Source organism: Corythoichthys intestinalis, chromosome 11 (genome assembly GCF_030265065.1).
Source record: "Corythoichthys intestinalis isolate RoL2023-P3 chromosome 11, ASM3026506v1, whole genome shotgun sequence".
NCBI lineage: Eukaryota > Metazoa > Chordata > Actinopteri > Syngnathiformes > Syngnathidae > Corythoichthys > Corythoichthys intestinalis.
In genome coordinates, this window is record NC_080405.1 from 46261208 (window position 1) to 46288312 (window position 27105).

The window sequence follows — 27105 nt, forward strand, 5'->3', positions numbered from 1 at the left end:
GCTAGAGTCATACTCTGGAAGCCTGGCAGCGTAACCATGTGACATCACTTCCCTGCAACATCAATAACAATGGCGACCTACTTGTTAAATTTTATAAATTGTAAAAAACGAAAACATCAAGAGGGGTTTTCATATCGAATTATTTTAACTCATAATATTTATCTTTTAGGAACTACAATTCTTTCTATCCGTGGTTCCCTTTAATACAGGATGGCGTGGCTCAGTGGTAGAGTAGTTGTCAGTGGTAGGGTAGTTGTCCCCCAACCCAGAGGTTGTGGGTTCGATTCTCTGCCCTGATGAACTCGCCTAAGTATCCTTGAGCAAGATACTGAACCCCACATTGCTCCTGGTGCTGCGTCACCAGTAGGTAGATGGCAATGTAGTGTAAAGCGCTTTGAGCGCCTTGAAAGGTGGAAAAGCGCTATACAAATATAACACCATTTAGCATAATAATGATAAATGTAACAACTTCAAGGTTTTTCAAATAAACATTCTGTGAATAATGAGCTACAGCTTTTTCTATCTACAGATCCCTTGAATTTTTGATTTTCTCTAAATGGACACGTACAGTCGTCAATGGCAGTTAACAAACTAACCCAGCCACATTTATTAGAGTGCAACAACAACATGGACGGCTGTCCGCCAACCAGCATCGTGTCCGCGAATCAGCATAGGCGGGTTCGGGCGCGGACCGCATTGATGTCATTGCGTCTCGTCACGCTGACCTTTGCCGCGATGGCCGCCGCAGACGCGGCAAAGTCTCACATCAATTTACCCCAATTGGATGTGGCATGTCTCTGCTAACTCGATTTGCCCACAAATGCACCTGTCTCTGCCTGCCCCACCCCCGTATAGATTGACTCCCCAGTGGGGAGGGGGCGGGGTTGGACCAGCAGCTAACCCCCCCCTTCCCAAAAACCCTCACTTACATGCACATCAACACAAGTTCTCATCTTCCGCTCTGATCTTTTCCCTCCTTCTTACTTTGCAGATGTTGCCTCTCTGCAGTGTGTGTGTATGTATTTCTATGTGTGTGGGTGGGTGGGCAAGGCAGAAGGAGAGCCATTAGCTGGCCTCTAATCACATTAGCGAGACGTTAAAGGGGGGATGTGAGTTTAAACAGCCAGCAGCGGAGACGAGATGGAAAGGGGGAGGATTGAGGAAGGGGGGGGCGGTGGCAAAAGTTGTTTTTAAGGTGGTCTGTGACTCGTGTGCATGTCATGTGCAAGGTCATTTTAAAAAATGGGCCGCCGCCATCATCGGTTGGCATCATATGCGTGGGTGTGTATACGTCATCATAGATGACGAATGAGTGTTGCGAATGCGAGTGACTTTCCGTGAAGTTGAAATATGTACTGCGAAACAAACTTCAATTATTTTAATTTGAAGATGAGTAATATTGTTTTTTAATTCTGGGATGGGAAGATGTACTTACTGTAATTTTAAAAGTTGAGCCATAAACACGCCATAAGACCCTGCGGCCCTATTGTTCAGAATCTTTCCCATCATGCTCAGTACCATGGTCCTGACAATCATTGTTGTTTTTGCCAACGATAACGACAATATTTCGTTGACAATTTTTTTCATGACTGTGACGAGACGATAACGTGCTTTGGGGGAACGTATCGAGGTGAATGCCAGTTTTTGTCTCACAAGATGAGAACTAGACAAAAATAAATCATAGTTTCTGTCATATATATATATGTGACATTTTCTTATTGTGCGAGAAGTCCGTATCTCGTCTGCATTGTGATTCACCGGTGTCCTCCCCAGACTTCTTTGTTTTGAAACACATGTTTTGCTGCAATGATTAATCGATTAACTCGAGTACTTCGATTCGGAAAAAAAGCTTTGATTTAAATTTTGATGCATCGAGTATTTAATTAGAGTGGTGTTGTAACGGTTTGTTTTGATAGTGTTTGCATTTAGTGTTATTGATTTGGGTGGATATACTAACCTCAAGTGGCAGCAGTGAATATGACATACTGTAACTCTTTTAACATGGCTGAATCCGGCTGCTCCCTGTTAAGACCAACATATGGTACTTTTTTTATTTGAGCAAATATTTTTTTATGTATTCGTAATTTAGTTTGTAAGTATTTTTTTGTGGGAATGTGTTTGAACAATTTGTCAAGAGTATTGTAAAAAAAGAAAGTTCAAAATATTTTTATAGCATTTTGGAGAATTTGGGCTTTTTGTTGTACTTAGACCCTCATTTATTATTATTTTATACGGTTTGAGGCTACGGCTCAGGTATTTTGATTTATTTTTTGAATGAAAGTGCAACTCTGCATAGTTTAAAGAAACACACGGGAATTTTATTTTGTATTCGCATTTAATGCTCTTTTGAAAGTGCAATCTTAGCAGTCTTTTTTTTTTCACATCTAAAAATTATTCAACACATTAAATGTTCCTAATCCGATCACTCGATTATTCGAACTAGTTGATAGATTAATCGACTACTAAAATAATCGATAGCTGCAGCCCTAAACACATGGTAATTAGAGAGAATATGCTATGTTGATTTAGCATTTAAAGGTCTCTGCTGAGTGACCATCACACAATAAATGTAACTCTTAGCATTAGCGTAGCTTCGCTTTACCATTATCATTTAGCGTGGCGAGCGTCATCTCATTTTTTTTTTCTTTTTACATAGAGTTTGTGGCGTCCAGGTGGGTATCATTATTGAAAATAATATACAGTGTATCACAAAACTGAGTACACCACTCGCATTTCTGCTGATATTTAAGTATATTTTTTCATGGGACAACACTGACAAAATGACACTTTGACACAATGAAAAGTAGTCTGTGTGCAGCTCATATAATAGTTAATTTATTTCCCCCTCAAAATAACTCAAATATAGCCATTAATATCTAAACCCCTGGCAACAAAAGTGAGAACACCCCTTAATGAAAGTTGTCAATATTAACATACGTACAACGTGTCAACTCTCAATATTTTGTGCGGCCACCACTATTATCCAGAACTGCCTTTACTCTCCTGGGCATGGAGTTGACCAGAGCTTCACAGGTTGCCACTGGAATGCTCTTCCACTCCTCCATGGCGACCTTGCGGAGCTGCTGGATATTTGAGACTTTGCGCACCTCTACCTTTCGCTTGAGGATCCCCCAAAAATGTTCTATTGGGTTGAAGTCTGGGGACATGCTTGGCCAGTCCATCACCTTTACCCTCAGCTTCTTCAGTAAAGCAGTGGTCATCTTGGAGGTGTGTTTGGGGTCATTGTCATGCTGGAACACTGCCCTGCGACCCAGTTTCTGTAGGGTGGGGATCATGTTCTGCTGCAGTATTTCACAGTACATGTTGGAGTTCATGTTTCCTTCAATGGAATGTAACTCTCCAACACCTGTAGCACTCATGCAGCCCCAGACCTTGACATCCCCACCACCATGCTTGACTGTAGACATGACACACTATCTTTGTACTCTTCGCCTGGTCTCCGCCACACATGCTTGAGACCATCGGAACCAAACAAATTAATCTTCGTCTCATCAGACCGTAGGACATGGTTCCAGTAATCCATGTGCTTTGTTGACATGTCTTCAGCAAACTGTTTGCGGGCTTTCTTGTGTACCGTCTTCAGAAGAGGCTTCCTCCTGGGGTGACAGCCATGCACACCAATTTGATGTAGAGTGCGGCGTTAGGTCTGAGCACTAACAGGCTGACCCCCCACCTCTTCAATCTCTGCAGCAATGCTGACAGCACTCCTGTAATGGGTCACATGACATTTTGGAGGGAAAATGACAAGCTGTACTCAATTTGGACATTTAGGGATGTGGTTTCTAAGGGGTTTACTTACTTTGTTGCCAGGGGTTTAGATATTTATGGCTATGTTTTGAGGGGATAACAAATTAACTTTATCATATAAGCTGCACACAGACTACTCTTCATTGTGTCAGTGTTATTTTGTCAGTGTTGTCCCATGTAAAGATATACTTAAATATCTGCAGAAATGCGAGGGGTGTACTCACTTTTGTGATACACTGTATGTTTTTCCTGCTGAGTGTGTAATATCAAGTTGGCGTTGTCCTTGTAGGCACTACAATATGTGGTCGTTTATCAATGTTCTTTTGAAATTGTTAGAAATCTTTATTTTCGGACTAAAACGTTTGACTTATACACACGAAAACATTTTGAGTAATCGTCAACTAAATCTAGAAAAAATTTGAGTTTTTGTCAACGAAAATATACAAAGACGAGCACATTTTGAAATGATTAAGACTAATATGAATTTTCGTCCAAAAACTAAGACGAAAATTAAAAGGGCTGCCAAAAAAAGCGAGGGTCACAATCTTTCCCATCATGCACAGTACCATTATCCTACTCTTCTACTGGCCTATTGTTTGTATCACTTTCGCTTTCAGACATCGTCTCATTCGAAAAATAAGGTTCCACATTTTCGTATTTTTTTCTCTTCTTTACTTGATGTTCTATTATCTACGTCATTGCAGGTATTAACCATTAGGTTAGGTCAGTGCTTCTCAATTATTTTCTGTTATGCCCCCCGCCCCGGGAAGACGTAAACGTTCCGCGCCCCTCTCCCCCTAACTCTCTGCCACCACCGTAAATATACTATAGTATCATTTGTCTATAAAATTCTTATTAGTGTAAGTACACCTCTGCATAACATTGTCCTTTTTAATACTAAAAAAGTAATATAGAACAACTTAAAGTGTATAAAAAAAAAAAACACATCCACAGTGTAAAAATACACTCGATACATTTTGACCGTTTGACACTGAAAAATAAAATGTAATAAAATCAATAAGGAATAATCAATTCAAATTGATTTGCAACATTAACTCATGAGGACAATATGTCAAACAATTAGACCGAAGAAACAAAAATTAATAGAACAAAAACGACAGTGTCATTGGACAGAGGGATGGTTTTTATTTTTACTCCAGGCGGTATCAGCTCCTTTACTATGATGTGGTATTTTGCACTGAGTAACTTGGTATGCAACTTTATACGATGGTAACAGTCCTCGCTGGTTTACTGATGTAACATTGACAAAGCAGGATGATTGTTGGCAATATTGGACACGTTTTCGCTGAAAAAAAATTCATGCTGTCCGTTGCGAGCATTATTAGACAAAGTAAACAGACTAATCTTTCCTCATCTCCTGCTGTATTAAAAGTCAAAGCCAAAAATCAAATGCTACATACACTTCGTCATATTTCCTCGTCTTAGCTTTTCATATCTCCAGTTCTCTTTGCTGTGTGCTCTTCTTTGATTCAAAAATACTGCAGACATGCTGAAAATGGGCACGCCTCTACCTGCCACCCACTGAGTGGATGTGAAACTACACTTTATTCTAGTACAGCAAAAAAGTATGTTCCCTCAGGTCACATGCGCCACCCCCAGCATCGCTCTGCGACCCCCTGGGGGGGCCCGCCCCAGTATTTGAGAAGTACTGGGTTAGGTATAGTGAATGTTTTGGTTTTACTTTCATTATAAAAATGAACGTTTTAGTAGAGCTTGGAACAAATTAGGCATTTACATGTTTACTTGATTTCAAAGTGATTTATTATACAAAAACATCATGGTATAAAAGCCATTCCAAAACATATTAATTTCGTATTTTGAGATACTTGGGGTTGGACAAAATAATGGAAACACCAAACATTTTGGCATCATAATCATTGAACATAATTATTAAATAATGGTCTGAGGGACATTCTAATGAAGTTGAGCATCTCAACATTATTGAGCATGTATGGTCATTTTTTAGAGGTTCAATTAAGACGTCGATTTCCACCACCGTCGTGTCTAAAGACTAAGAGGGTTTTCTCACAAAAGAATGGCTTAAAACAATTCACAAGTTGTATGAATCAATACATCGGAAAATTGAGGCTGTAACTGCCACGCAAGGCGGACCTACACCATATTAGTTTTTGTTGATTTTTTAAAGATGTTTCCATTATTTTGTCCAACCCCTGTACCACTTTACGCTATACACATTTTTTTCCCCAAAAAAACATGGTATCGGTAAAGGATCGGCATCGGCCGATACCACACTGTTGGGTGTAGGAATCAATATCGGGAGCCAAAAATGGTATTAGTGCAACACTAATGAAAATATTGATTTGCATTTTTCGTTTGGATCCGATCGCTGCTGAACAAATCGATATATAAATCCATATTGATGTACCGCTACACTCCTAGCTAGCATAGTTAGAAATTCTTGCAAAGCTTTCTGGGAAATAAGCAAGGGTCAACTGCAAACCCTGATCTGGTGGCCCCCCCAACACCGGCGGCGTCCACTGCAGAGACATTGAGCGGACGGTCCCGTTGCCCCCCTGACCCTGCGCTGTGCCCCATTATGGAGCAGTCAGAAAGCTTTTAGGGGCTAAGCTAACGCCCAAAGATGGATGGCGGTAAATGAGGAGGGGGGTTCTATGGAGCAGGTGGTTAAGAAGAGGACGTCTCTCTTAATGCCTTTAATTCAATCATTAGGAAAAGTGGATGGATGATAGATAGGTATATGGGTAGATGTGTAGATTCAAAGATGGATGAATATACAGCCGGACAGGCAGAAACGCGACCCCGCCTTCCCACGTGCTGACTGCAAACGTTACCTCAGGCGACTTTTCATTTCATGTGAGTCCCGATGCAAAAACAACAGTACGTGTGCGCGTGTTGTGATGTGATTATGGTCTATTGCTTCCTGTAATCACATCACGTGACCTCGTCATCCTCCTCCTCTTTCTGTTTATTGTTGCGTACTCCAGTAAAACACAATCACGTTGACGTCGAGTCCATGACGCTATAACATGCCTCACTTTTGTTTCTTAGCCCAGATAATCAACTCCACAACATTGAAGTCGTCTATTAACATGGCAGGACTAAATGTATGCAATCCAAGGCTCAAAATGACCCCAAAAACTTTTTTTTTCTTTTCACAATTTAACCCTTTCATGCACAGAGTATGACTTTTTTCTGAAATATTATTACATTCATAGAGTGCAGGAATCTCAAACCTGTGACTAAGGGGCCAATAGTGATAATATTCAGCAGTCTCCATTTGATATCCAATTTCATTATGTGTTACTAGACGTATTTTGCAATGGGCAATAAAAATATTTATATATAAAATGTGAATACAATGAATGAATTAAATGAAGGATCCATTTCAGTTAAAAAAAAAAAAAGATACATATATATTTAAATCGTAATGAATAGAAATGAATTTTAAAATGCTAATTCAAAAAGAAGCCCTAAGTAATGGAAAATATGAATAATTATAAATAAGATTTTTATAATTAAAAAACAAATGTAAAAAAATTGTATTATATTGGAAAAAAAGAACAACAAACTGTATATTCAAGTAGGTGTTGCCCATGTGTATTTTTTTGAGTTTTCCAATATTATCATTTAGCCGACAATATCGGCCTATAAAGGCATTTTAAAATGATATCGGATAATCTCAACATCGGTTTTGAGCCAATATGCATGTTGCCTTCAAAGTGAATGTAGTAGCCTTCTGACTTTGTACAAGGGCTGGTCACAGCTTAGCACAGCTCCTTATTTTTCACAGAATGTTTATTTGGAAAACCTTGAAGTTGTTACATTTATCATTATTAAAGGGAACCACAGATAGAAAGACTTGTTCCTAAAAGATAAACGTTATTATGAGTTAAAATAATTTTATATCAAAACCCCACTGTTACACTGTTGATATTTCACAAAACGAGCAGCAAGAGCAAAATGAACAGGAAAGACAGGATGAGACGAGACGAGAGTAGGGCAAAACCGGTGTTCTGCCAAAATGTGCTACACCGGCGAAATGTCCTACAAGAGGCCAATTGGACACCCAAAGAACTGTGTTCTTTCAGCTTGTTTTGTTTAGATGCATGAAGACATAATGCAAGATGCCTTGAGAAAATACCTAAACATAGTAATTAGGGCTGTCAATCGATTAAAATTTTTAATTGAGTTAATCTCAGCTTTAAAATAATCATAATTAATCGCAATTCAAACCATCTATAAAATGTCCCATATTTTTCTGTAAATTATTGTTGGAATGGAACGATAAGACACAAGACGTATACATTCAACATACGGTACATAAGTACTGTATTTATTATACAATAAATCAACAAGATGGCATTAACAATATTAACATTCTCTTAAAGCGATCCATGGATAGAAAGACTTGTAGTTCTTAAAAGATAAATGTTAGTGCAAGTTATAGAAATTTTGTATCAAAACCCCTCTTAATGTTTTCCTTTTATTAGAATTTTTAAAATTTTCAATCAAAAAAATAAACTAGTAGCTCGCCATTGTTGATGTCAATAATTACGCCATGCTCACTCATGGTACTAACCCATAAAATCAGTTGGACCCAAGCGCCAGCAGAGGGCGCCAAACTCCAAAAAAACAAGTAATAAGCGGACATTACACTGTACTGTCATTTTAATCTGTTTGAGCGGGGCATGTGCGTTAATTGCGTCAAATATTTTAACGTGATTAATTTTTAAAATTAATTACCGCCCGTTGACGTGATAATTTTGACAGCCCTAATAGTAATATGAAATGGTGGTTTAAATACGCTACATGACAAATGTGGTCAACAGATCATCAATCCGCTTCAAAGCTACCACAAGAAAAACGCAATGCTTAAAAGTATTAGAGGGAAACACATGCAAAAAGTATTTTGAGTATTTTTGAGTATTAAGTATTTTTCTTTTGCAAATGCTTTGCAAAAGAAAAAAGCACGAATACAAACTGCCACAACACGATCCCCAATTCCTAAAGCACGAATGCAAAAGGCTCGCAGCACGACAGCAAAATCACGCAACACAGCAGCAAAATCCCACAACACGACAGCAAGAGGATGATCCAGAAGTAAAAAAAAAAAAAAAAAAAAAAGACGACACTTTGAATATTGCTATATGTGCTTTGTGACCATCTCTACGGACCTCTGTGAAGTTGCGCCCCCCCCCCCATCAGACGCAAATTTTTATTAAAAAAAAAAAAAAATTATGTCCATCGTTTGTGCTGTAAAATTTTGTTTATGCTGCTTTTAGAGATATTCACAATTCTTTTATTCGAGTGGTGACATCACTCTCAGCTTAGCTCCCGCGGCTAAGGGAGCGTACCGAATCAATCAATAACAGAGGGGTGTCCCAACAACTAGCACGATTATAATACAAATAAATTCGGGTCCATTTTGAAGTAAATTGGGGGGCTTGAGATATTAATTTTGAGTGATGACGTCACTCTAAGCCCCTCATTTACTCCAAAATGGTCCCGGAGTGTTGCCACTCGTTTAGGCTACCTTCGTGCTAGTGGTTAGTAGACCCCTTTGTAATTAGAGAGTTGGTACGGTCCATTAGCCGCGGGGAGCTAAACGAGCGACGACCCCATTCGAAATTAATATCTCAATAAAAGCATAAAACTGTATCTACAAAACGTAGCTGACCTCAAATTTACCTATAAAAGAACTGTAAATATCTCTAAAAGGAAAGCAGCACAAACAAAACTTTTACAGCAAAAACGATTGACATCATTTTTACTTCCGGGTCATCCTCTTGCCGTTGTGCTGCGTGATTTTGCTGTTGTGTTGCGTGATTTTGCTGTTGTGCTGTGAGCCTTTAGCATTCGTGCTGCGAGCCATTTGCTGTCGTGCTGCGAGCCATTTGCTGTTGTGTTGTGGGAATTAGGGTTCTTGCTTCTGCCAATTTGCAATAGCGCTTTAGTAACTGGGGATCGTGTTGTGGCAGTATGCGTTCGTGCTTTTTTCTTTTGCAAAGCGTTTGCAATTGGGTTTTTGTGCTTTTTTCTATTTGAGAAGTAATTGGACTTTGCATTTCGTCTGACACCTCTCGGCCACCGTAATAAAAGACTTAATATAAACACAAATAGTAAGTATTTGCCTCTTTTTAACTTATGTGCGCATGTGTTGGACGTCTCGCCATGTAGAAGAAATTACAGAACACCGGTAGTGTTTGTCAAGTGACAGTGACAAACTATGCTATCACCCCGAGCCTCCATTGTGCGCATAAAACATGGCGCCCTCAAGTAGGTCAAAACATGTACTAAATATTATAGATTTTTAAATCAATGCCAATATTTTATGTGTTAACATAAAATAACATGCTATTTTAGTAAAAGAGAACAATTGTGGCTTATTAGAGCCTACGTAACTCCACAACTGTATATTAGTATCAGTTTGATATCGGTATCAGATTTTTGTAGTTAGACAATATTCAGTATATCAGTTGAAAAAGTAATTTTCGGACAATTCAAGTATTTTTTGAATGGGATTTTTTTACTTTTTGTTTCATAAATCTCTTGTTACCTCACAAAGGTGAACTCTTTGGCTTCCATTGATGTCAATCCTTCTATCATTTGATCTCTCCCTGTTAAAATGGATTGGGCGGCAATAAACGTCTCATCCATTTTAATCTATTTTGAATTGAACTGAGTTGTTTTCAATATCAATTTCCCCTCTTTTACTAACTACCACGACACATACTATTTTGTGTAATGGTAACTTTTGAATAGCTTTCAACTGGAGTGACCGCTGTCCCCGAAAGGTTTAATGTCTCCCCTCTGCAAATGGAAAATGGCGAAAAGCCGCAGAGAAAATAAAGTCAACCCAAGTAGACGCGAATGGGCGGGGCCTGCCTGCCTGCCTGCCTGCCAGTGAAAGATGGCCGCTTTTACGAGGGCGGACACGGCCTAAGAAAAATAACCAAACGGGCCAACTCGGATGGCCGCTGAATATATCGGGCACTTTGCCTCGAGTGTGCGTATGCCTACGTGCGCGTGTGTGTTTATGTGCGTGCAGCAGGGCGGGGGGCCGAGGGGTTAAGTAGGATAGAAGGCGGCCATACTTCAGATTGGCAGCAAGCTGCTGCAAGGATAATCTAATCACAGGATGCAATTCAATTAGGGCGGAGGGTCTCTGGGGCCGAGCAGCCAGCCAGGCAGCAGCCGGTGCCACTACTGGTGGTGGTGTGTTGGGGGGGGGCTGGTTTTCTCGCCTCCGCCAGGACCGCATGAATGCAGATGAAATTTGAAATATGAAAATCTGCAATAATTTATGGACGGTGTCAGGATGCTGCTGGCGGCAAATAGGAGAGAGGAGGAAGACGAGGATGAGGAAGAGTTTGTTTTTCCGCCGACCAGCTGCGTGAAGGATGATGACTGTATTATAACATATTCATGTTTTTGTTATTTCATAGTGGCTCGAATGTCATCTTTTCTCATTGAAATTATGGGAAAACAGTTTGGCATGCGTTTTCATAAGAGAAGCAAACAATCCACTGTTGGGTGCTTGAGAAAACATACACCAATAACTAGCGTTGCATCGATACCATTTTTTGGCTCCAAATACCTATTTCTGTGTGGTGTTGGACGATTTTTTTCAGCTGCCACCCTTCCGCTTCAAATTGATTGGACGTCTACGAGTGACAAACTAATTGGTGGGAGGCTGCATCTTGGCCAGAGGAAGAGAACTTGATATTTTTTTAAACTCATTTGCACCCCAACTGGCTTGTGTTGGAAGTGCAATAGTGAAGTAAATACATATGGCGGAAAACACTCAGGTGACTTGAAATTCCGCTCTGAGACCCCCAATTTAGCTTTAACTTTCAAAATTGTCTGATATGCATGTGTGATACATCATTGGAAAGCTTAAAATCTTAATTTTCTGGGGGAACAAAAATTTTAAACAGGAGGGCATTTAAAAAAATTACAAAAATTTAAACAGCAAAACCCTATCTGGAGGTGAGAGCACGCGAGAGCAGAATTACAGACGCCATGATTTTAACGAGATATTATCCTTGTTTCGATCCAAAAACTCCATGTGTGAATGGCCACAGCTGGATTTTTGGGGGATATTATGGGTGAAACATGGTAATATAACAAGGGTCGTGATGCAGAAATCGCAGACATCAAGGAGTGGTTGAGATGTTCTTTTTCATATATTTACCCTTTTAAACCTTTTTTTCCAAGGTTTCTTTGTTTGGATCGATTATTTATCATCTAACATATCGGAAAAAATGCGACAGAAACAGAAAAAATACAATTAAGCGATAGTTATGAGGTAAACATCCGTGACTTTTTTACAGACGCCATTTTTTTCATTGTGACATAATTTGTTTAAAAGTCTACAATATTCGAGTGAATAATTTTTTTAGTCGTTTTTTTTTTTTTAATGAAATGTTAGACATCAATTAATGATTATAAGCTAAAAATGACAGACATTTTGAATAATTAATATATTTAATTACCTTCGTTTTATGACTGGGTTGAAACAAAAGCGGTTGCGCGACGTCTGTAAACAGGTTTGCAGGGTAAAACAGGCAAATTGAAAATAGTTTGGGGGCTTAATGCCCCATGAATCTGCAATGGCAGCATATAGACATATTGTTCTATCAAATACAACAGTTTTTTGCTTAAAATACAGCAGTTTCTTTTAAAGAGGAGTGCAAGAGCAGAAACTGCTTTTTCAGTCTTGTCTGTGTTTTCCGCCATATGCTACCTAATGCAAGTAGCAGTGCTATTGTGATTAGGGATGGTAATTGATAAGATTTTTACGATTCCAATTCCATTATCAATATTGCTTAACGATTCGATTCTTTATCGATTCTAATTTGGACTAATGGACTGTATGATCTGGTTTCAATGTTTTATGGTTCATTCGCCTTGGGGTGTCGGTTAGAACACAAGGAGCGGAGAGTGGAGTTTGTCTGTGGCACTTTTAATCCAACTTGGCAGCAGGCAAAACTATATACAGGCAATGGCACTTGATATGACAATCACTCAATGAGCAGATGAGAGCATGCGTGGAAAGATGTTGATGTATTTGTATGTGTGTGGAAGAATACTGGAATGTGTTGGTACATGTGTGGTTCTGAAAGGACAGAAAATTACGTACATCATTTTAGTGCTGATGCAATAAATAATGCAAAGGGACTGTAAAGCAGTCAATAACACACACACACGACTCGCACATTATAATGACACAAAGGTGGGGGGGGGGGGGGGCGCGAGCGCGCGCACACAAGCCGGAAGCACGCTGCGTGCACGTGCAGTCTTCCTGGCCATAAAAGTGGCGAAACCTAAGCACTTTACACTCATGGATGTACAAGATCATCGCAAGATGCTAAACTAACACATTCCCTCTTAACACAAATGTGCAACACAAATATAATGTAAACAATGCTCTCCTCGACACAGCGAGAGCGAGCGGGAGCAACCAGCCGACGTAACAGTAAAAACACGAAACGGTCGGGCTAATAACGGCTCTAACTTATAAGAACTTTATGGCATGAAGAGGAAATACTTACATTCGTTCACGGATGCACACAGATTCCTCTAACAGGTGGCCGTCCTCTGCTCGAAATGCGAACCTTATGCCTATTCTCGGTCCCAGAATACATAATAACAGGAAACTGACTGGTTGCTATGGGAACGAACGCATACCCATGGAATCTTTCTAACAGGAGAATTAAAATTGCTAATAAAATCGTTTAGGATTATTTTAGATGCATATGTTATATTTTTCATATAGAGTATTCGACGAGGAATACAATAGACCCATTAATAGACTTTTTTGGAAAAATCATTTCTTTAAGTAGTCTCATGAATAATGACCTGGCCTGTGAAAATCAATGCAAATTTACCCAGCTATGACTGTCTCCAAATAACACTTGATGAGAAGTCTCTTCATGAGTAATCATGTAGCCGTGCTTGCCAAATGTAACGAATGTATCATGCGCAAATTTTGAAACATGGAATCGGAACTAGGGCTGTCAAAATTATTGCGTTAACGGGCGATAATTAATTTTTCTAAATTAATCACGTTAAAATATTTGACGCAATTAACGTACATGCCACGCTCAAACAGATTAAAATGACAGCACAGTGCAATGCCAACCTGCTACTTGTGTTTTTTTGAGTTTTGTCGCCCTCTGCTGGCACTTGGGTCTGACTGATTTTATGGGGAATTAAGCACCCATGAGCATTGTGTAATTATTGACATCAACAATGGCGGGCTACTAGTTTATTTTTTGATTGAAAATTTTACAAATTTTATTAAATCAAAAACATTAAGAGGGGTTTTAATATAAGATTTCTATAACTTGTACTAACATTCATCTTTTAAGAACAAGTCAGAATGTTAATAATGTTAATGCCATCTTGTTGATTTATTGTTATAATAAATACAGTACTTATGTACCGTATATTGAATGTATATATCCATCTTGTCTTATCTTTCCATTCCAACAATAATTTACAGAAAAATATCGCATATTTTATAGATGGTTTGAATTGTGATTAATTACAATTGAGTTTTAAGATGTAATTAACTCGATTAAAAATTTTAATCGTTTGACAGCCCTAATCAGAACACACGGAACCGGTAAGAACAGGGTTCCCGATTCCCATCCCTGATTGTGATATAACGATTCTTAGCAGATTACACAATGTGAGGTGTGGTGGAACCTGTATTTGCATCCCTTGTGATTTTGCAAGTTCATCCACTTAGAAAATAGGTAGAGGTCTGAAATTTCAATCATAGATTTATTTCCACTCATAGAGACAATCTAAAAAAAAATCCATACAAATCCAGAAATTGTAATTTACTGGAGTTCATAAGTATTTGTACCCCTGAAAATCAGCAATAATTTTGACACTCAGAGTCAGTCTACCCTAAAAAAAAAAGTCCACCTATGAGAAACCACCCACCCACCACCCGTTTGAGCCCATAATTTTAAACTGTGCACCCCGCAGTCAGTCATAATCCAACTTCTACCATGGGCAAGACCAGACAGCTTTCGAAAGACACCAGAGAAAAAATTGTTGCGCTCCACAAAGCTGGAAAATGCTACAGGACAATTGGAAAGCAGCTTGGTGAGAATAAATCAACAATGGAAAAGGCTAAACCTGACTGATAATCTACCTCGGACTGGGGCTCCATGTAAAATCTCTTTGTGCAGCATCACTCACGGTGAGCAAAGTGAGGGAGAAAGTTATGTGGTCAGATGAGACCAAAGTAAAACTTTTTGCTGCAAACTTTACTCGTCATGTGTGGAGGAAAAAGACAATTAGTACAATTCCAAGAAGACCATCCTCACTGTGAAGTATGGGGGTGGAAACCTCATCCTTTGGGGCTGCTTTTCGGCAAAGGGGACAGGACAACTGGACTGTATAAAACAGAGGATGAATGGTGAAATGTATCATCAGATTTTGAGCCACAATCTCCTTCCCTCTGTCAGAGACTTGAACATGAGTCATGGCTGGATCTTCCAACATGACTATGATCCGAAACATACAGCCAAGCTGACCAAGAAGTGGCTGTGTAAAAAAGCTCTGGAGTGGCCTAGCTAGTCTCCAGACCTCAATCCAATAGAAAAATAGAGATATGTGTGGAGGAATGGGCAAAAATCCCTGTTTCCATGTGTGAAAACGTGGTGAATAACTACAGAAAGCATCTGACCTCTGGAATTACAAACAAAGGCTTCTGCACTAATCATTAGCACTGATTTTCTCAGGGGTACAAATACCTATGAACCCAAATAAGCTTTTTCATAATTTACAGTCCACAGTGAATGTGCTCATTGTATTTTTTATGCTTCCCTTAGTTTTCTAAAAATTACAATGTGGTAACTTTGCCCGCCCACCAAAAATCCGACTGAATTCTCACTTTAATTGCGCAGAGTGCTTCTTGCTTCTTCGATCCGCTTCCTTGCTCATATGGATATGTGTGTATGTGTGTGCACGTATGCGAGAAGCTCTTAGACAGATTATTGCTCATTAGAGGCGTCCATTATGTCAGGAGGAATCCTTTTTCATTTGCACAAATTTGCCCAGAGATTTTTTTTTCTTATTTATCCGTCCGTCCATTATCGGAGCTGGGAAATCGGATTAGGGTGCGATGATTCTCAGCTCGCCAATAATTTCCCCCAGCGCGCATCCCGGCCTCACGTTGACCCTCTAGCCGCATACGACAACATCGACACGGCAACGGGGTAATTGCATTGCATTGAATGAAGTGTTTGATGTACGTTGAAATCTCGATAGCTATCGGAAATTGCAAAGTATTTCTACTTAAGTGGTTAGGAAATTTTGCTGTTTTTGGTGTATTTTTGTAGACTTGTAAGATGTTAATTTGCTACTTAGCTGGTGCATTTAAACGCAAAGATCCAACATAAATTAGCATACTGTGTATTTTATGGTCATTTTAAACCATCAAACTTGCTTTTTGAACACAGTTGAATTTTCTCAACAGTGTTGAAACTGATTGTTCTTACTTTATATTTTTGTGGTGTTAGGTTTGATAAGTTTTACGTTAAGATAAACATTTTAATGCGATAAATTTCATGTTATATCGATCATTCGATCACTTCCAGCAACTCCCACATTAAATGGATTGGACAGTTTGCCGTCAATGGCAGCCAAAGAGTTAAGCGATTTGAGGTCACAAGAGATTTATAAATCAAAAATTTTTTTAAATACTGTACAGTTCCGAGTGCAAAATACACTCGGGCCACACTTATTTGAATCTGAACTTGAACTTTTTTCAATTTATTACCAGTTATTTTTTTGAAGTCTTGATTTTTTGGGTTAATTTTATTTTAGTTCAGTATCACGTTTTTACATAATTATCACATTATTACATGAAAATTATCATGTTATCATATCACGTTTGACATGATAATATTCACTTTTTATGATTTATATTGTTTTTTTCATCATTTATCTTTTTTACATGTTTTTACATGATCGTTATAATTTTACATGATAGTATGACATTTTTAGTTCAGGTTTTTACATAATTATCACATTGTTACATGATGGTTATTGCGATTTTACATGAAAATTATCACGTTTTTTCATGGTAGTATAACGTTTTTGCATTATAGTGTCACGTTTTTGAATAGTAGTCTAACATTTTTACTTGATAGTTATCACATTTTGGCATGGTCGTATCGTTTTTACATGATAGTTATGTTTTTACATGATAATTACGTTTTTTTTTTACATGCTAGTCATCATGTTTCTAAATGATTATCAGATTTATAAATGATCGTTATCACTATTACCTACAGTATATTGTAAAAACATGATGCTGGACCACTTTCTTTTTTACATGACATTTACCTTGTTTTTATGTTATAGTTATATTTGTTTTTACATGATAGTTATCACAATTTTACATGATAGTATGATATTTTTAGTTCAGGTTTTTTCATAATTATCACATTTTTACATGATAATTATTACGATTTTACATGAAAATTATCACGTTTTTTTCATGGTAGTATCACGTTTTTGCATGATAGTATCATGTCTTTACATGCTAGTTATCACGTTTTTACATTATAACGTCTTTACAAGTTATCACGTTTTTGAAGGATTCTCACATTTTTACACGATAGTTATCACGTTTTTACATGATAGTTATCACGTTTTTGCAATGTCGTATCTCCTTTTTACAAGATTGTTATCACGTTTTTTACATGATAGTTATCATGTTTCTAAATTATTATCAGCTTTTTACATGATAGTTATCGCTACTACCTACAGTATATTGTAAAAACATGATGCTGGACCACTTTTTTACATGATATTTATCTTGTTTTTACATGATCGTTATCACTATTTTACATGATAGTATCACATTTTTACAAGTTCAGGTTTTTACATAATTATCCAATTTTTACAGGATAGTTATGACGTTTTTACATGATAATTATGTTTTTACATGATAATTATCACGTTTTTGCATGATATATTTTTACATGATAGTTATCACGTTTTTAAATGATTCTCACATTTTTACACAGTTATCACGTTTTTACGTAATATCACATTTTGCATGGTAGCATCACATTTTAGCATTAAAGTATTCACGTTTTTGTATGGTAGTATCACGTTTTTGCATTACAGTTATCACTATTACCTATATTGTGTTTATATTATATTTATCTTGTTTTTACATGAGTTATCTTGTTTTTACATGATCATTATCACAATTTTACATAATAGTATCACGTTTTTGCATGATATCACGTTTTTACAAGTTATCACGTTTTTAAATGATAGTCTCACATTTTTACATGATAGTTATCACGTTTTTACATTAAGTCATTACGTTTCTGCATGATAGTATCACTTTTTTGCATGATAGTTTTCACGTTTCTAAATGATAATTATCGGGTATTTACATGATAGTTACCTATATTGTAAAAACATGATGCTGGACCACTTTTTAACATGATATTTATCTAGTTTTAACATTATGGTCATCTTGTTTTTACATGATCATTATCACGATTTTACATTATAGTATCGCGTTTTTACAAGTTCAGGTTTTTACATAATTATTCCGTTTTTACATGATAGTTATCATTTTTTTGCATGATAGTTATCACTGTTACCTATATTGTAAAATCATGATGCTGGACCAAGGGCATGAGTACGCTTCTGTAATATTTTTTATTAGTCTTGGAGGTTTTTTTGTTGTTTTTTTTATTCTGTTTATTGTTGTTTAGATACTTGTTCCTCCTCCTCAAAAAATATATTTCATTTTATTCATTCTATCCCAAAAAGTTTTTTTTCTTGCTCATCACAAAATACTTGGGGGCCACAAAATATTGTCCCGTGGGTTGCAAGTTGAGACCCCTGACCTATATGAATGTAATTACAAAATGTAAAAAAAATCATAATTCATGCATCAAGGGTTGAAGAAATGTTGTCCATGTAAACGTAGCAATTGTTGACTGATGATTGTCAAAAAATTTAACAAAAAAAATGAATTGAATTCAAAGCATTAGTGTATCGTGAGTAGGAAGGAGTGAGGCATAGGCCCCGCAGAGTGAACGATAGCCGCCATCTCAACTTCCTGTTGGCCTGCAGGACGCCGTGTTGTCCGGCACTTGGAGCAGATTGCCGTCTAATTGTGCTTTTCAGTGCCGCTGTGCACCGATAGATGGGTAAGGGTGTATAGTTGGTGGGGGGCTGGGGTCCGCGCAGGAATCCCAGCTAGCGGGCTGTCATTGACTCGTCCCGGCAGAGGTCAGCGTTCTTGTTGTGGCCACCAGAGTTGCTGACGGCGTCGTCGCCATCAATCACTTTTTGCAACCCGGATCATCGAGTTCCCACTTTGACTCCCCAATCTGGACCCCGCCGCCGCTAGCAGCAGCGGTAGAACATTTTCATCCAGAGCACATCCACCATCGCTCTCGTCCTGCAGACGGGATAAACGGATTACCCGCCAACATCCTTCTCCGAGGTGGACGGGCGCTGGCGGGGGGGCTCCATTGAGCGGGCGGCGGTAGCAGTGGCGGGGGCCCACCTCTCCACTATCCATGGCTCTTTATTGAGGCGTCTATGGGGCTTTATGCCGCCAGTGCTCGGCCTTGCCCTCTCCGTCATCAATCATCCTGCCGTCCGGACTCCTCGGCCAATCGCGGCCCTCCAGGAAGCGCTAAAGGAGACAAATAGAACATTGGTGTGTTGACGCCGCCGCCTGTCATGCGTTTGAGTGACAGCCAAGCTGGATCGGCACTCGGGATGGGACGGGGCCCCTCCGTGAATACGCAGCCGTAGTAGTATTAGCTGGAGTTATACGACGTAAAATAACGTCAAACAAAATCGTCATATTACAGTATGATTCTAAACATGTATGAACGTGATTTGACCTTTTGAATGAGCAGCTGTTTATTTTTTCTGTACGTCCTGCTGTACTCTAACAAGGAGGTCAATGGCAAAATTTGCAACAAGTTTCGAGTACTGTTGATAAATTATGAGCCGTCGGTCCTTTTTCAAAACACTGAACAGCCTGAAGATGATTTTTACTGGGGGAATGAACATTCTTTCATTCGCCCCTTCCTGTCAAAATGGATTGAATGTGTAGCATCGTCAATAGCATTGAAAGATCAGCATTCACGGGCAGTCCTCACTGTTGAAATGAATTGGATATCTATCGCCGTAAATGGCATGCAATAAGTTATATAAGATGGAAAAAATATACTGTACATACTTTAGATTTAGAACAGTGGTTCTTAACCTGGGTACGATATAACCCCACGGGTTCGGTGAAGGCTAAAGCGGAAGTTCAGCATTTTTTACTTTAGGCTTAATCTTTGAGTTAGCCGGGGTTTAGTTAGTGGTGGAGTCGATATAAAAAAATTCCGTTTTGTTTGCAAGTTATTTGCTAGTTTCAGGGCTCCGGAGTGGCTAAGCTAGCGTGACTCAATGGCACCATTATAGCATGCCAATAAAAAATGATACAGCTCTACGAACAGATCCAACATAGTCAAATAAAATTCAAAACACAGATCATTGTTTCAAAACACTCATGTGGCCAAAACAAAACCAAACGGCCATATTTCATTTCATTCTGCAGGACTATTTTTTTTACGTGCGAAAAACGACCCAAAAAAGGAGGAGTGCTTCAGTCACCCGTTCTCACGCTGCATTCGACGAAGGTGGGAAGTCGGACTTAGCCCGCTCGTAGAGTACCAGTTGTGAACTTAAAGTATTCCAAGCGAATGTAAACTGCAAAGATGGCTGATCGCCACAAGTTGTTTTTATTTTGCCATTCAAAAGACATTTTGACCTCCAGCAAGCCTGACATCTCATAAGCAATCAAATAGTGGAGGCGCACTAATGATATTTTTCCAGATCAGAGGTTGGAAACTCTGGACTTCCCACCCTCCTCGAATGCAGGGAAAGTAAAACGACGTAAGAAAAATGGCACTTTAATCTCATGTAATTGTTGTTTTAATCATTATTTAATGCAGATTAAAAGTAACAACTTTTAATTGCCCAGTTTTCCAACTGTTTTTAATTTAAATGCAATTAATTGATTTTCCCCTCCCCTTTTTTGAGCATGATGGTCAGCTGCTTAGACACAGAGAATTAGGATCTGAGTGTCTCTATAGGCTGAAGAGTTTTAATGTGCCACAAGGGAGTTTGGTAGTATAGTCCAACAGTAAAAAAAAAAATACATCATTAAATTGATATGCTACCTAATGTAAGTAGCCGTGCTATCACAATATGACTATTCTTAGCAGAGGACATCATGTGAGGTGGGGAGACACCTGGTAACCAAAGGGTATAAATAGATGGAAGATAGGTCAGATAGGGGTATGATAGGGTAAGGTGAGTGCGCAAGCAGTGCTCATAATGTAAAGTGGGTTAGCCAGTATTAGGACAATTGTGAATTGTCAATGAGATTATATAATTTTTATTCATTCATCCACAAAAAATCTCGTTTAAAAAAAAAAAAAAAAAGAGCTTCCGATTGCATTTAAAATGTGATTAATCACGCGTAACTAAATACAAATCCTCTAATCAATTAATTATTTTTTTCATCCAATCCCACTCCTAAATAATTCATAAAGGTATTTATAACTATAAAAATATATTTTAAAAAAAACAATGACTGATAATTTAAAAATGTATAATTACTAATGCTATGTTAGTTTTTTTTTTTTTTTTAATGACCAAAAAGTCACATGCCCTGTAAAGGATTAAAGTTCTTAAGCGTCAACTTTTGGATAAAGAGCTGTCCACTGCAGTGACGACTGTCCATGAAAGAATAAAATTAATTTAAAAAATTTTTTTTCATTTTTTAGCGCCAGTAAATATGGCGGCACTGGCGAGGCTCACTTGAAGAATCGTCTCATTTTGTGGCGGGCGGTGGCGTTTCCTGAGGTGAGGTCTGCACTGGCTGCTAATAGACATCTAATTGATGGCCCCTCGCTCCCGTTTCCGTGCTCTCTGCCTTTATTGCGCCCCCGCCTGCATCTGCTATAAAATAGCTCTGTAATCACATTGGATCCCCTCCTCTTCTTCTTGTTCTTCCTGGAGGGAGAGGCAATGCTGCAAAAAGTAGTGGGAGCTTAGAGAAATACTTGAGGTTATGTAATTTAAATTGGGGCTAGCTAGGTCTAAATTTTGATATTTCGTATTTTTAGAAATCATTTTTGTAATTTGTATCTTTATACACATTTTTATAAACATTTCTAATATTAATGAAAAAAATTAGGGAGGACTAGGGCCTGAATTAATGCTTATGTGTCCCGTTGATGGTGGAGCGACAGCTTAGACCCTACGTCGTCATTGAGCATTCGATGTTTTGCGTCAAGGGAAAGCGTTGCTCTTTAATTAATTCACTGCCAAGCCACTAGAGGGGTGTGGCTTTGTCTTTGTCCTTTTGGTCTGAACAGTTTTAATGTATGATACACCCACGTTGTGATCATTCATTGTTTCGTTTATTACCGTATTTTTGGACTATAAGTCGCACCTGAGTATAAGTCGCACCAGCCATAAAATTCCCAACCAAGAGGAAAAAAACATGTTTCAGTCACACCGGATTATAAGTCGCATTTTTGGGGGAAATTTACCTGATAAAATCGAACACAGAACAGATATGTCATCTTGAAAGACAATTTAATATAAAAATACAATCGAGAACAACATGCTGAATAAGTGTACAGTATGATAATGTTACATGTTGCATGAACAACGAAATGCGAATATACTGTTCTCAGCAGGACGCTACAGTTCGGTCGTGACGATACAGGGAGCTAAACTCCCTAATGACGATGCTGACTTTATTTTGGCCGTCGTTATGACACCATCATTTGAAGAGTGAAACTAAAAATAGAAATAATACCAATCAATTTCGTCCTCGATACCAAACAGGTTCACATCAACGTAAAGAAATGATAATTAGCTGCTATTACAGCAATGACACAAACGGTTAGCATGCGTTTGCTAGCATTAGCACATCGTTCAAACAACCACACAACTGGCTCTAAGTGACCGATCGTGGGTGGAAAACACACAACAACAGAAAAGATGATACACACAGGCGTTGCCTCTGTAGAGATAATTTACAAGCATAAACAATGAACGTTGGTTCGCAGCTGTCTCTCTCTCTCTCTCTCTCTCTCTGTGGCCATAGCAATTATTTTCAGATAACTATAGCATAAAAAAACATGCTAACAAGTTTACCAAGCCATCAGTATCACTCCAAAATAACATGTGAAATGATATCATAATGTGTTAATAATTACACACATAAGCCGCTCCCGAGTATGTCGCACCCCCAGCCAAACTATGAAAAAAAAATGCTACTTATAGTCCGAAAAATACGATAGGTGGAAGCAGCGAGCAGGAAAGGGTTATGGGGGGACAGAAGGGAAAAAAAGAGGATAGACAGAAGGGGAGAAGAACAAAAAACACTGAACGCCTACACTACCTATGTATATAGTGGTGCTATCGTTAGCTACGATACGATAGCTTAGCGATCCGTTGCCGACCATTACGGTACGTGACGTCACCATTTTGTTTCGGTAATACTTCACTCTGATCGGCCAAATGATTTCTGTGTTAAATTCTGCTTTTTTTCACTCTTCATAAAGCACATAATTTAGTTTCTTGAACTCATTTGAGTCAACGTTTATTACAGCTGCGCAACTCGGACCAAAACAAACGTAACAACACAGACTTCCTGTGTGTGTCCGTCAATTATATCTGTCCCTCAGGAAACTCGAACCCAAATAACAATAGTTCCTATTGTTACTGTCGTGTCAACAGCGATGAGCTCTCTCGGATTTCCGACTTACGTTCTCATTTTCCTTTTACCGTATCAATCCATGGAAGAAACATTTATTCATCATGATGAAACGAGCAAGTTATACAGCAGCCTTTAAAAGAAAAGTCACATCTGTTTAGTTTTTTTCCTAGATTCTGGTAAGTTGGAGAAGTTGTCAAATCATATTATAACTGTAAATATTGTCAGTTTATGGTAATGTTTTGAACTACCAATATGCTATGCTTGTGCTGTGTTTCACCAGTCAGTAAAATGACATTTCTGTATCTGTACACGAGCTCTGTTTTCTTGTATTCTTCTATTTATTGGTGCTAAAATTAGGGTGCGCGTTCTAAACGGGTACAATAATTTTCCCTAGATTTTACAATTAAATGTGGGGTGCGCATTACACACGGGCGCGCCTTATATTCGGGAAATTACGGTAATTGTATTTCCCATGGACACCATGTGAGGGGCTGAGGTGAAAGGGGAAGGGGGGTGAATCTTTTCAAGGTCCATACAGACAATAACATCACTTATCCAGTGCGCATTAGAAGGCAGAGTTGAATCTTTCCATCCCAATAAAATAAGTCTCCTTGCAATTAAAGATAAAAAAAAGAGAGCAGTCTTTGCTTGGCACATGTTAAGTTTAAGTCTGGAGCAACTCCAAATATAGCAAGTTCGCCTCAATAACGCACAGCAGGCTTTCAGACAAAGTATGAAAAACAGACTTCCAGAACCTTATCAAAGAGGGACAGGACCAAAACTGGGACTAAAGTAGCCGGAGCAATGCGACATCTATCACAAGTCGGGTCTACGTTTGGGTAAATATGTGCTAGTTTAGCTTTCGAACCCGGGTTTTGGGGCGGGGGGGGTGGGGGGGGACTCTTGTCGAAGTCCTTTATAGTCCAGTCATAGACAGCAATGGCAACGAACATGGAACGTGTGTATTTGCAGATGCAGCTAATCAACATTGATCAACCAATGTTGTTAATACAAATGTTGAAGCATAGGCGACACAGAAGAGGTTTGCTAATGTTTGAAAACATGGGTGTTGTTGTGCTGAACTGGAAAAAATGTTCTGAGCGAACCAATCACAGTCTTTTGATCTTCACGTCACGACGCGTTGACCTGCCGCATAGTCAGGCGTACGTCAGGCTACGGAATGGGGTCGTAAATTGGGTCTGCAATAATGGCGTAAGTCCCCATAACCCGGAATCAACAGAAAGTGGTATGCAAAATTCTGAGGAAAAAACATACGACACCCTACCACCTAATAGTGTTACCCCCTTTTACCCCTTAACATCAGTGGGATGCTTTTTGTACCCATCTACCAGTCTTTGACATCTGTCTGAAGAAAGTTTGCCCCACCCTCAGTCCTCAACGCAGAATTCTTTCAACAGTGACTGACTGTTGAAGTGAGAGAAAACACAATAGTGAGATCATAGGAGCTGTCTGAGGCCTTCAGAAAGAAGATTGTAGAAGCTTATGACTCTGGTAAGGGATTTCAAAAGAGCTCAAAAGAATATAAAATCAGCCATTCCACTATCCGGAAAATAGTCTACAAGTGGAGGACATTCAAAACAACTGCCAACATGCCCAGGTCTGTTCGTCCAAGCAAGTTCACCCCGGGAGCAGACCGCAAGATGCTAAAAGAAGTCTCCAAAAACCCTAAAATGTCATCACGGGACCTACAGCAGGCTTTCTACTGTTGATGTGAAAGTGCATGCCTCTACAATCAGAAACAGACTTCACAAGTTTAACCTTTATGGGAGGTGTGCAAGGAGGAAACCTTTGCTCTCCAAGAAGAACATGAAAGCCAGACTGAAGTTTTCCAGAGTGAATGTAGACAAAACAGGACTTCTGGAATAATGTTCTTTAGACAGATGAATCTAAAATTGAATTATTTGGGCACCAGAACAGAGGACGTGTTTGGCGTGAACCCAATACAGCATTCCAGGAAAAGAACCTCATACTAACTGTGAAGCATGGAGGTGGAGGTATCATGATCTGGGGATGCATTGCTACAGCAGGACCTGGCCAGCTCACCATCATAGAATCCATCATGAATTCTATCGTGTATCAGAGGTTGCTTGAGGAACATGTGAGATCATCTGTGAAAAAATTAAAGCTGAAGCGGAACTGGACTCTGCAACATGGCAATGACCCAAGACAGACCAGTGAATCCACCAAGGATTGGCTGACAAGGAAGAATTGGAGAGTCCTGGAATGGCCGAGTCAAAGTCCAGATCTTAATCCCATTGAGATGCTGTAGGGGTGACTTGAAATGGTCTGTACATGCAAGAAACCCCTCAAACATCTCACAGCTTAAAGTATTCTGCGTTGAGGAATGGGGCAAACTTCCTTCAGACCGATGTCAAAGACTGGTAGATGGCTAAAAAAAGTGTCTCACTGAAGTTAAGGGGGTAAAAGGGGTAAAACTAGCTATTAGGTGGGAGGGTTTCCTAACCTTTTCCTCTGTTGTTATGCATTTTTGTTGATATATTTGTTTTGATGAGTAAAACAATGTTAATTTTTGTTGTTTACCTGCAATAAAATCACTTTCTTTTCCAGGGATAAAGAAAAACAAGATCAGACATTGATCTGTGAACATTTCTTAATAAAGAACTGAATATGTAATGGGGTGTCCTAATTTTTTCAGATGACTGTAGGTACTTTAAAATTAACAAAGAAGTGAGCCAAAATTAATTTGTTGCCTGACACTGACATAGAAAGACATCTAATTCATTTAAACTGCGAGGACTGCTCATGTTTCAGTGCCATTGACAACTCTAGAAGTCCAGCACTGTCAACAGCAGTCAGTGAGTAAACAAGGAAGTGACCTGAAAATGTCTCTAAATAACATTATCTGGGTCTTTTTCAAAGACCCAGATAATTACAGTAGGAAGTAAACAAAAATCTACAGGGAATGATCTATGATCGCTGCTACCTTCTCCCAGTTGGAGTGGATTGATGATGATGAGTGACCTATAATGGGTTAAACTGGGAAAATCACAAAACAGCTCATTTGATTGATCAAACAATGACTTTCCCTGACTGTGCGCCTCTTACTTCAGGTGCAATTCATCTCCTTATGTTGACCCCATGACCTGAGCCGGACAAAATGTCACTGCGGGATAACGTAGGACGTCTTTAATCGCGTCTGCTTCCAAAGGTATTTTCCCACTACGTCTATGAGTGCAATAATCCACATTTTGTCCAAAAAATGCCTAAAAAACACGCATTTTTGCCATTTAAAAGATGACGGGCCCTGTATTGGCCGCAATTACATGCTGCAGGTGTACCTAATAATGTGTCCTGCTCCAACAATGTTGTTATATACTGTTGTGTGTTTATTCCCTCAGCCCCCACTATCCCCCGAAACCAAAGGCTGCCCATTTATCATGACGCCCGGACAGCTTTCTTATGTCACTACCTTGCGCCGCTCACTTCCAGCCACCGAATTCCACATTTTTATGGAAAACCGCAGTCATTTTGATTGATGAAATCCAAAG

At 38.9% G+C, this 27105-nt stretch overlaps 1 protein-coding gene across 1 annotated transcript in view; it reads left to right on the forward strand.

The window, feature by feature from the left end:
• Positions 1 to 27105, forward strand: part of tmem33 (transmembrane protein 33) — a 115243-nt gene that overhangs the window by 39372 nt on the left and 48766 nt on the right. The window contains exons 2-3 of the mRNA XM_057850305.1: positions 21627 to 21705; positions 26668 to 26765. The gene's annotated coding sequence lies outside the window, so the exon portion shown is untranslated. The remainder of the gene's footprint in view (positions 1 to 21626; positions 21706 to 26667; positions 26766 to 27105) is intronic.